Source organism: Oreochromis niloticus, linkage group LG7 (genome assembly GCF_001858045.2).
Source record: "Oreochromis niloticus isolate F11D_XX linkage group LG7, O_niloticus_UMD_NMBU, whole genome shotgun sequence".
NCBI lineage: Eukaryota > Metazoa > Chordata > Actinopteri > Cichliformes > Cichlidae > Oreochromis > Oreochromis niloticus.
Genome location: NC_031972.2, coordinates 50,617,192 through 50,625,880, shown reverse-complemented (window position 1 = coordinate 50,625,880; position 8,689 = coordinate 50,617,192).

The following is an 8,689-nucleotide window of genomic DNA, read 5'->3' as shown; positions in this document are numbered from 1 at the left end:
AGTGTGGACGCAGAGTGTTTTTAGATGTATACGCCCTTTTCAAATTTATCCAGGCTAGTGTAGACGTAACCTAATAGCCCTATGTGACCATGGTTACAGAAGTGTGAGTCTTGCAGTCAGTACAGCTTTGCCCTTTCATGTAACATTGACAGTTACCTAAGATTCGCAGTTCTACAGGCTGTTTGGAGCCTGTGAATTCAGATTTGCTGAATCACTTAAGTACACTCCTGTATATGTTAATTTTATACAACTTGGTCATGACAGCCCACATGGAAGCACTTTTGGTAACCCTTGTGGTGTCCTCGGATCACAAATGGTCCCTAGGTGAATGGCAAACAAGCATATGGGAATCCCGAGGACACCACATTAGCATTTGACTTAAAAGCTACAGTTCAAATATTAGGTGAATGTTTTAACAATCATTAGCATTTTAGCTTATACCCTGCTGGTAGCACACTAGATGGAGTAATGTAATGTTATGAAACATGGTAGTCAGTGATCCACAATCTCTAGCATATTGGGTTAAAACACTTTCTCTAATTATAGACTGATATGCACCTACTAGCAGGCCCCTTTAAATTTCTTCATAAATGTTCTTTTATTAATATCTTTAAAATGAGCGCAGCACAAACAAGAATTTTTGCAGCACAAACAAGCATGAACATAGCATTGATGCAGATGAGTAGATTGATTTCATTAATGGGGGGGGGTTGCACTCTGATGACCTCTAGAAACTTTTATTAATATCTTTAAAATGATAGCAGCACAAACGACAATTTTTGACATCAATTTTGTTTGATTTGGGTAATGTGGGGGGGCTGGTTGACCTTTTTCCAGCACAAACCAGCACAAACGTAGCACAGTTGATTGACATGAATTTATTTTTATTTCATTAATGTGAGGGGCCTGGTTGACCTTAGATGACCTCTAGAAACTTTTATTAATATCCTGAAATTGATAACGGCACAAACAAAAATTTTTCCACCACAAACCAGCACACAAACATTTGACACTACTTTTGTTCGATTTGAAGAAGGTGGGGGGAGGGGGGGAGTTCACATCTCAGAGACAGGACATTTCTAATTTTAGAGATGTTGCGCAAATGGAAAAAAAACAGTCCGACATATTTGTTTAATATGTGCAGTGAAAGACATATCCTGGTCAAAAATGACTCCAAGGTTCATCACAGTTACTGGAGGCCAAGGTAATCTGGTTAGATACCATATTTCTAAGATTTTCAGGGCCAAATACAATAACCTCAGTTTTATCTGAATTAAGCTGTAGTGCAGTACCTGTAATACCTACAGCGAGCTCTAATCGCTCTAATAGAATATTTTGGTCGACAGTATCGAACACTGCACTGAGGTCCAGCAGGACAAGCACAGAGAAGAGTCCACTGTCAGAGCCCATAAGAAGATCATTTGTAACCTTCACTAAAGCTGTTTCTGTGCTGTGATGAGCTTGTTCATGCTGTCGGGTCTGCCGTGGTCATTCACAGAATCCTCCAGAAAGTTTCCCAATTATCTATAAAGGCCACATAGTTTTTTGGACACCACTCAGACAGACAGCAATTTAAGGAGAACATGCGGCTAAACATCTCACTCCTGGTCTGATTGAGTCCATTGTTTTGGCAAAGTTACACACCAATTCATTATTGATTTTAGTGACCTCTGATTGACATAACCGGGTGTCATTATGCCGATGTGAATTGCTACATTTTTACTGCATTTACTTTTACACTTAGCCAGCAGTTTTAAATTTCCCTCAATGTCGCCTGCTCTGGCTCCTGGAAGACTATTGACTATGGTTGCTGGTGTCTCTAGCTTCACATGTCTCAGAACAGAATCGCCAATTACCAGAGTTTGATCCCCGGCGGGTGTGTCGCTGAGTGGGGAAAAACGGTTAGACACATGAACAGGTTGGTGGTGGTTGGGGCTTCTGTTTAAGACTATGCTTCCTCCTCACCGTCACCCAGCCGCCCTCTTTCCCCTGCTGCTCGGGACATGCCGGGGGACAGCTAGCGGGGCCTAGGCTACCTTCGGCTGCACCGCCTATAGGGGTCTGCCTAGCTACGGGTGTTTCAAGGGTGCGCCTTTATATACTGTGGAATTACAGGGATTATTTTACATAACCATCATCTTTATCATTGCATTAATTATCATTTCATCCAAGTATTTATTGAAGTTGCTGGCATTATGTTATAATTTGTATTACAGGGGTTATCAGAATCACATATTAACATGTTTAGTCTGAGCAAAGGCCTGAATGTATTCAGCTTCTTGTTGCATTTGAGTTTGCCTAGTAACAGGTGACAGAAGGAGAGGTCCAGTCCATGGTGACCTCAGAGGCCTGAGATCATCACCATATTTGAAAGAGGATGCCAGAAAGGGGAACTTCTGTGTCTGCATTTATTTCTTAGAATAGATCATTGTCTGTACAAGGGGCAAAGAATGTTCTGTACATGCAAATTATGTACTTGTAAACGCATGAGGGGGCGTTATAATACCCTGATGTTATAAAAGCAATCTGAAGTGTATTTTTGGGTGGGGATTTACAACTGATGTGTTGCAGTTTAGATCTCCCCACGCTGCGTGTATTCATTAAAATCAATTGTTTGATCGACCTCTTCTGGACCATCATTGTTTTACTCTCGTCCTCAATTTCGGACCCTTAACATTTGGTGCATTGGCCGGGGGTTGAGTAGAGAGAGTTGGAGGTTGAGACCAAGAGGGTCCGAGGCGCTCGAACGGACAGACACGACTCAGTGGTCGAAATGAGTGGACATAAGCCGGCTTATTCAAAGGTAAGGCACTACCTGTTGAATTATTTCCAAAATGTGCCAGATTGGACATTCCAAATTAAAAGTTTACTCACTGAAATTACTGATAAATGTCTGTTTTGATTTTGGTGAAAATCTCATGAGAACTAAAGTATAAGTTGAAGTAAAGATAATGAAACGTTGAAAATAAGCAAAGAGTAAAGAGAATAAATGTATTTAAAGCAGTTGGACTGCAGAGTGAATTTAGAGTTATAGGTTATTGGCGAAGAGTTTGTGACAGTTAAGTCCTAATTGAATATAAAGCCGGGCTTGGACATCAATAACATTGCTTGTGTAATTTTATGGGGTGTCTTCAAAAGTGATTAAATTTTTGTAGTACGGGATTCTGGGAATTCTGAGAAGTGCATTGTCGGAAGGTGACGCTTCCAATTTGTCGGTGACGATCGACATCTGCCTCGGTGAGGGATAGTTCACTTGGCAAGTGTGGAGAACAACGACGCTCCAGAATAGCTACTGACTAGGTCAGTTTACCGTCCGGGGCGGTGGTTTGCACTTTTTTGGTCAGTAGAAACCGGGTTTCGGGCGTATAACTTTAACTTAGAACTTCGGGGAAGCCTGGGATGTGAAATGTCCCCAAAATAGAGCTTTTCGGCAGGGGTTGAGTTGGTTGACGCTTTTAAAATTGTGTTAGAGTATTAGATATGTGACCACGGTCCGGGGCCGAGACTGGTTAATTGATCGCAAAAAACTTGGAGTTTATCCCTTGGAGGGTTAATTTAAATTTGTCGAAATTGTGTAGGTTTTGAAATGTCAGGCCTAATACTGCAGTTGTAATTATAAAGACGTCTGTGTAAGATTGTGTGTGAGAGGAGTCTGTGAGTCAGGCTGGTATTATTTTTTTAGACTGTGTGTGTGTGTGAAAATGCAAATGAGGCAGCTGCGAGGTCCTTAGAGTTTTAGGAAGTTATAGAGACGGCTACACATTGCTGAATGACTGTATTTAAGACGCTGGTTTTGTTTATTACAATACTGTAAGTAAAGTTTTATTTCTTGCCATGACTGTATGACTGTTTGCTGGGTTTTGAGATAGAATATATAAACTGTTGATACTTATGACTGTTATTTGGGGTCTGAAAACTGAAATTGACTTTGAAACCATTTCATTAATACATATGTCTGTAAGTGATGTCTCTTTTGGTGTGTTCAAGTAAGATGTTTTAGGATTTTTAGATGGGTTTTGTTTTAGTTTGAGATAATATACACAGTTACATTTGGTGTTTCTAATGTATTGTTGTTGACTTTGACTGATACATATAGGTGTAAGTTGCTTGATGTTTGTTGGGCTAAGGAGGGGCTTAGCACATTGTGAGTGGTTTTTCTTCCAGTTCCATAATATATAAGGAGTTATATTTGACAGACTGTTTAAATTTTGGCTTTAAGTTAATATAGGTTGCAGTGGCCACAGAGGAAACACAGCAAAACATCTTAAGGGTTTAAAATAATAATAAATAAATGAATGAAGTTAAATGAATGAAGTTTCTTATGGGTTTTTGTGTGTGTTTTTAGGGATAGTTTTTTGTGGGTTTTTAGGGGGAGTGTGTGTTTGTGTGTGTTAAACGGGAGATAACATGAAAACAGAGGAATTGGAGACTAGAATGTCCTAGAAGGCAATAAAATGCAAATTAAGAAGCTGTGAACTGCTTAAACCACAGTTGGTTTCACAAGTACTGCTGCAAACATTGTTGAATGCGTGTGTTTAAGACGCCATTTATGTTTATTAGAGGGTTATAAATAAAGTTTTGAGTTGCTGTAGTGGATGTATAGTAATTGACTGAATTTTGATAGATGTATATATCTTGAGCCATAAAGGCTGGTGTGTTTTATTTTTAGTTATGTGTGTGTGGTGAGAAGCTGTGAGGAGGATGAGAGGTTTCAGTTTTTCTTTTTCTTTTCTTTTTGACTTGCTCTTTCTGATTATGGAAGGCATGTCCAAGATACTCGTATGAAAGCGTATTTTGAGTGATTTTAACCGTGTGAATGCTGTCAGTATTTGATTTGAATGTCTTTGCATGATTTGTCTGAGTGAGTGAAAAGGGGAGAAGTTTGAGAGAGAAAAGGCAGTGTGTGTGAGACGAGTCATGGCGTCTGAAAGAGGTTAGAACATTTAAAAGTGTGTATGAAATATATTTCTTTTGTGATGTAAAGTAGGATGTTTTAAAGTTTGAAAGTGCTTTTAATTCAAGAAATGCATGAGTGATGCTATGAGAGGTTGAGTTTATTGTTTCTGATTGAAAACACATAAGTATATACACTTGGTACACCCACTCAAGAAATTATTGTGTGACTGATGCTACAAAACTGACCTAAAGAAATGATGGTGATGTGTGTGAAGAAGTGTTAATTGTCCTGATGTTTGAAAGAGCTCTATTTAAATGTGTGTGAGTGAAATGAAGGTGTATTGTTTTTAGATTAAGATTTAGTAGAATTACTGATTGTTTGTAGACTGTGAAATTTAAAGGGAGACAGAGTCTGCCTGTTGCAGATGGAGCAAATGGAGGTTTTAAGATAAAAAATGAATATAATACTAATTGTATGCTTTAGTGTGCCAATACAGGTGGGCTTCTCTCAACATTGAACCTTGAGTAACCGGCAAAAAGGATAGAGGAACAATTGGGAAAAACAGGCCACTTTTTGGCTGAAATTCTACAGCTTCACCTGTCACTTTGTCCTTGACCCTGAGAAGAAGCTTAAAGGACAGTCAATCTCCTGATGAAGACCGACAGAACATCGTGGACTCGAATACAGCAGGCAAACGACAGTGCCACTGATCCATTAACACTGATGACGACTGACGACCAGCAGCAGCATGTAAGAGTAATGCAACATGTACTGTGAAAATACAGGCTGGACAGTTGAACAGTGGGATAAAGAATTGTGGAAGAGCACTGGACATTGAGTGTCATATTTGCCATGCTTGGAGTAATTTTGGAAGAGAAGACTGGAGAAGAAAAAGAGAAGAAACAGACTGTGTTTGCTGGAGCTTTGAAGCCCGAACAGGACACTGTGAATGAAAGAGGACCAGTGAGAGATGAAGCTGGACGAGTTTGACTGCGAGAATATAGGATATGATTGGACTGAAATTGAAGCGGGAACTCATGATTGTTTAGTGATGTCCACCACATCACGTTTAAAAGAGGTAAACATGAATAGAAAACACGCATACAAATTGTTACATGTGAAATTATTTTGAAATGAATCAGAAGTGAGATAGTTTGAATCTAAAGCTCAGTGAAAAGATGCATAAGTTAAATATGAATATATAGGATGCAATGAAGATGCAGCTTACACTGAATTCAGATGATCACATGGCATATGGTATGCAACGAAGAAAGCAGCTTACACTCAACTTGAAATGCAACGATGAAGAAAACGCTTACATTCATATTCATGATACAAACATGACATAACTGATATTTGTGACAGGAAAGAGAGAGAAGTGGGTCGTTTAAGCACTCGTGATAATAATGAAAATCTTTTAGTTTTGTTGTTTTCAGGAGTAAAGCAGACCTGGACCAACTCTCCAGACGCACCAGTCGGAAGGAAATTGTAGGTTAACATCAATGGATATGTTAAGGCAAGTTTCTGGTTGAATTGTTCACAGAATGATGTGTCCAGGAACCTGAAAAGCAAGCCCTAACACCTGGCTGAAGACCAGGAGTGCTTTTATTTAAGGTGGGAAATCAAAAGTTTCGGTTAGTAATTCGGGGAAAGAGAAAACTGACTGGATAACTGGAGAATTGGGAAGGAGTCTGGGAGACTGCGAAGCCATAGATGCAAAATAACACACACAAACAGAAAATGCATTAACCTTACAAAGACAAGCTCATGAAGCTTGTCTAATCAAAGCTTAATGCATAGAGATATTGAATAAACCTGGCTAAGAACACAAGCATACGCAATGAAGATCAGCTTGCTGCTTGAAGGAGTGAGAGAATGGTGTGAATGGTTAATAAAGTAGATGGAAAAAACAAAAGAAAAGTTATTAAAGTAGTTTTATAAGAGTGAGTTAGGAGTGCTTTTGCACTGATTGATAAAAGTAAGTGATTAGTATAGAAAGAAAATGAAAGTAATTGAATAATGTGTTAAGGTTTAAACATGTATTTCTCTTGTCAAGTTAACTTGTTGAGATGTCACTCAGTATGCAAATTCGCTGGAGTGAGCAGTGTCAGAGGAGCTTCCTGTGTGTGTGTGATTGAGGCCTTAGGGAAGGGAAGCAAAGTAGACGGTTCAGAGGTGCAGATTTGGACAAGAAATTTATAATTTAGTGTTGACACATTGTTATAACGTGTTTATATTTTAGGCTGAATCTAAGTAGGGTGAAGTGTCAAAGGGGACATGGTTGTGTGTAAAACGGTGCAGCTTTTGACAAGGTTTTCAGTGCGTTGAATGGGTGAAATTTAAGATGGTTTAAGATTTTCTGGGGCTGTTGTTTTTCATTTTAATAGAGGGAGTTTTGATAGACATGGATAGGTCTGAGAGGGGCCCAGGAAAATTTTTGTAGTAGTGCACTCGGGGAAAAAAAAAAACCTGTCAGGTGACTTTGTTTTGTACTTTGATGAGCTAATAATCAGCTCTCTTTTTTTCTTTTTTCATTTTTGTTTTAAGCAGGCCTGGAAGAGAGTGAACTGACGGCGCTGACAAAATTATCAAGTACGAAAATCAGGTGGGCTTTACAGATTATAAATTGGCTCTGTCTACAAGGATTGCAGCGAGTCAATCCAGTCAAAAGTATAGAGAACTATTTTCCTAAAAAGGAAAACGAAATAAAACAAATGATTGAGCTCATTTTGCTGATGTGGAGCATCTGATGACGTGCGCAGAAGGCTGCAGTATCAGCAAAAATATCATGTGTGAATGCATGTGAGTGAATGCGAGTGATCGGACCAAGAGGGGAAATAAATAAAAGGTTGACAAACAGGAGGAGTGGAAGACTTAATTCTGGGGATGTTGATGTTTGTTTTGGGAAAATTATTTACTGGGGTTGGATTATGTTATTACATTATAGAATGCTAAATGCTAAAAGGGAAACATTGTTTGAGGTAACTCAAGTTACCATTAACTGAGGTAACACATGATTAATAACTGTTCTGTTTAAGTTTATTTTGTGTTATAACACAGGTTGGATCATAAAGGGGGAAACTCAGTATGAAATGTGAAGTTCTGGTTAACACACAGGTTTTTGTTTCTAGGACGTTCCAAGGATGCAGGCTGTGGATGGAGCCAAGAAAAGATTTGACATGATGATTAATTTGATTTCATTCCTTAAAAACAGGTTTGAAGGTCCGGAGCATGTAGACTTAATATGATATGACTAACCTTTTCTTTTAATGCCATAACCTGAGTGAAGGATTTTGAGTTTGTAACACATGAGATGTGTCACAAAAAGGGGGGAGTTACAGGATTTAAGGTTTAATTTGAAAGGGGTTTTAGGATCACTTGATGATGTTTGGGTTTTTTGATAATTTAGGTATGGTAAAACTGAGGCAGAAAGTGTTATTTTCAGGTTATTTTTGATTTCTAGAATAAGAGGTTATAATTTAGGCGTGCACATACAGATATGTCAAAGGAAAATTGTATATATGTGATTAGCTACATGAAATGTGCTCTTTTAGGGTTACTAAGCAAATGTCTACGTGACTTTTTACCTAATAACCTTTGTGATGATAAACTTCTTTACCGACTAGCAGCTGGCTCTCTTCTAGAGCATACAGACTTAGGAAAGGGGAACCTCAGCTCTGAGTTCTGAGAATAACTCTAGTATCTTTGTAAGTTCATAGGAAACGTCGAGACAGCCATATAGAGCAAATGTGGTAGAGTTTGTAATTAAATGTGGGCTTGAAAAGAGGAAGC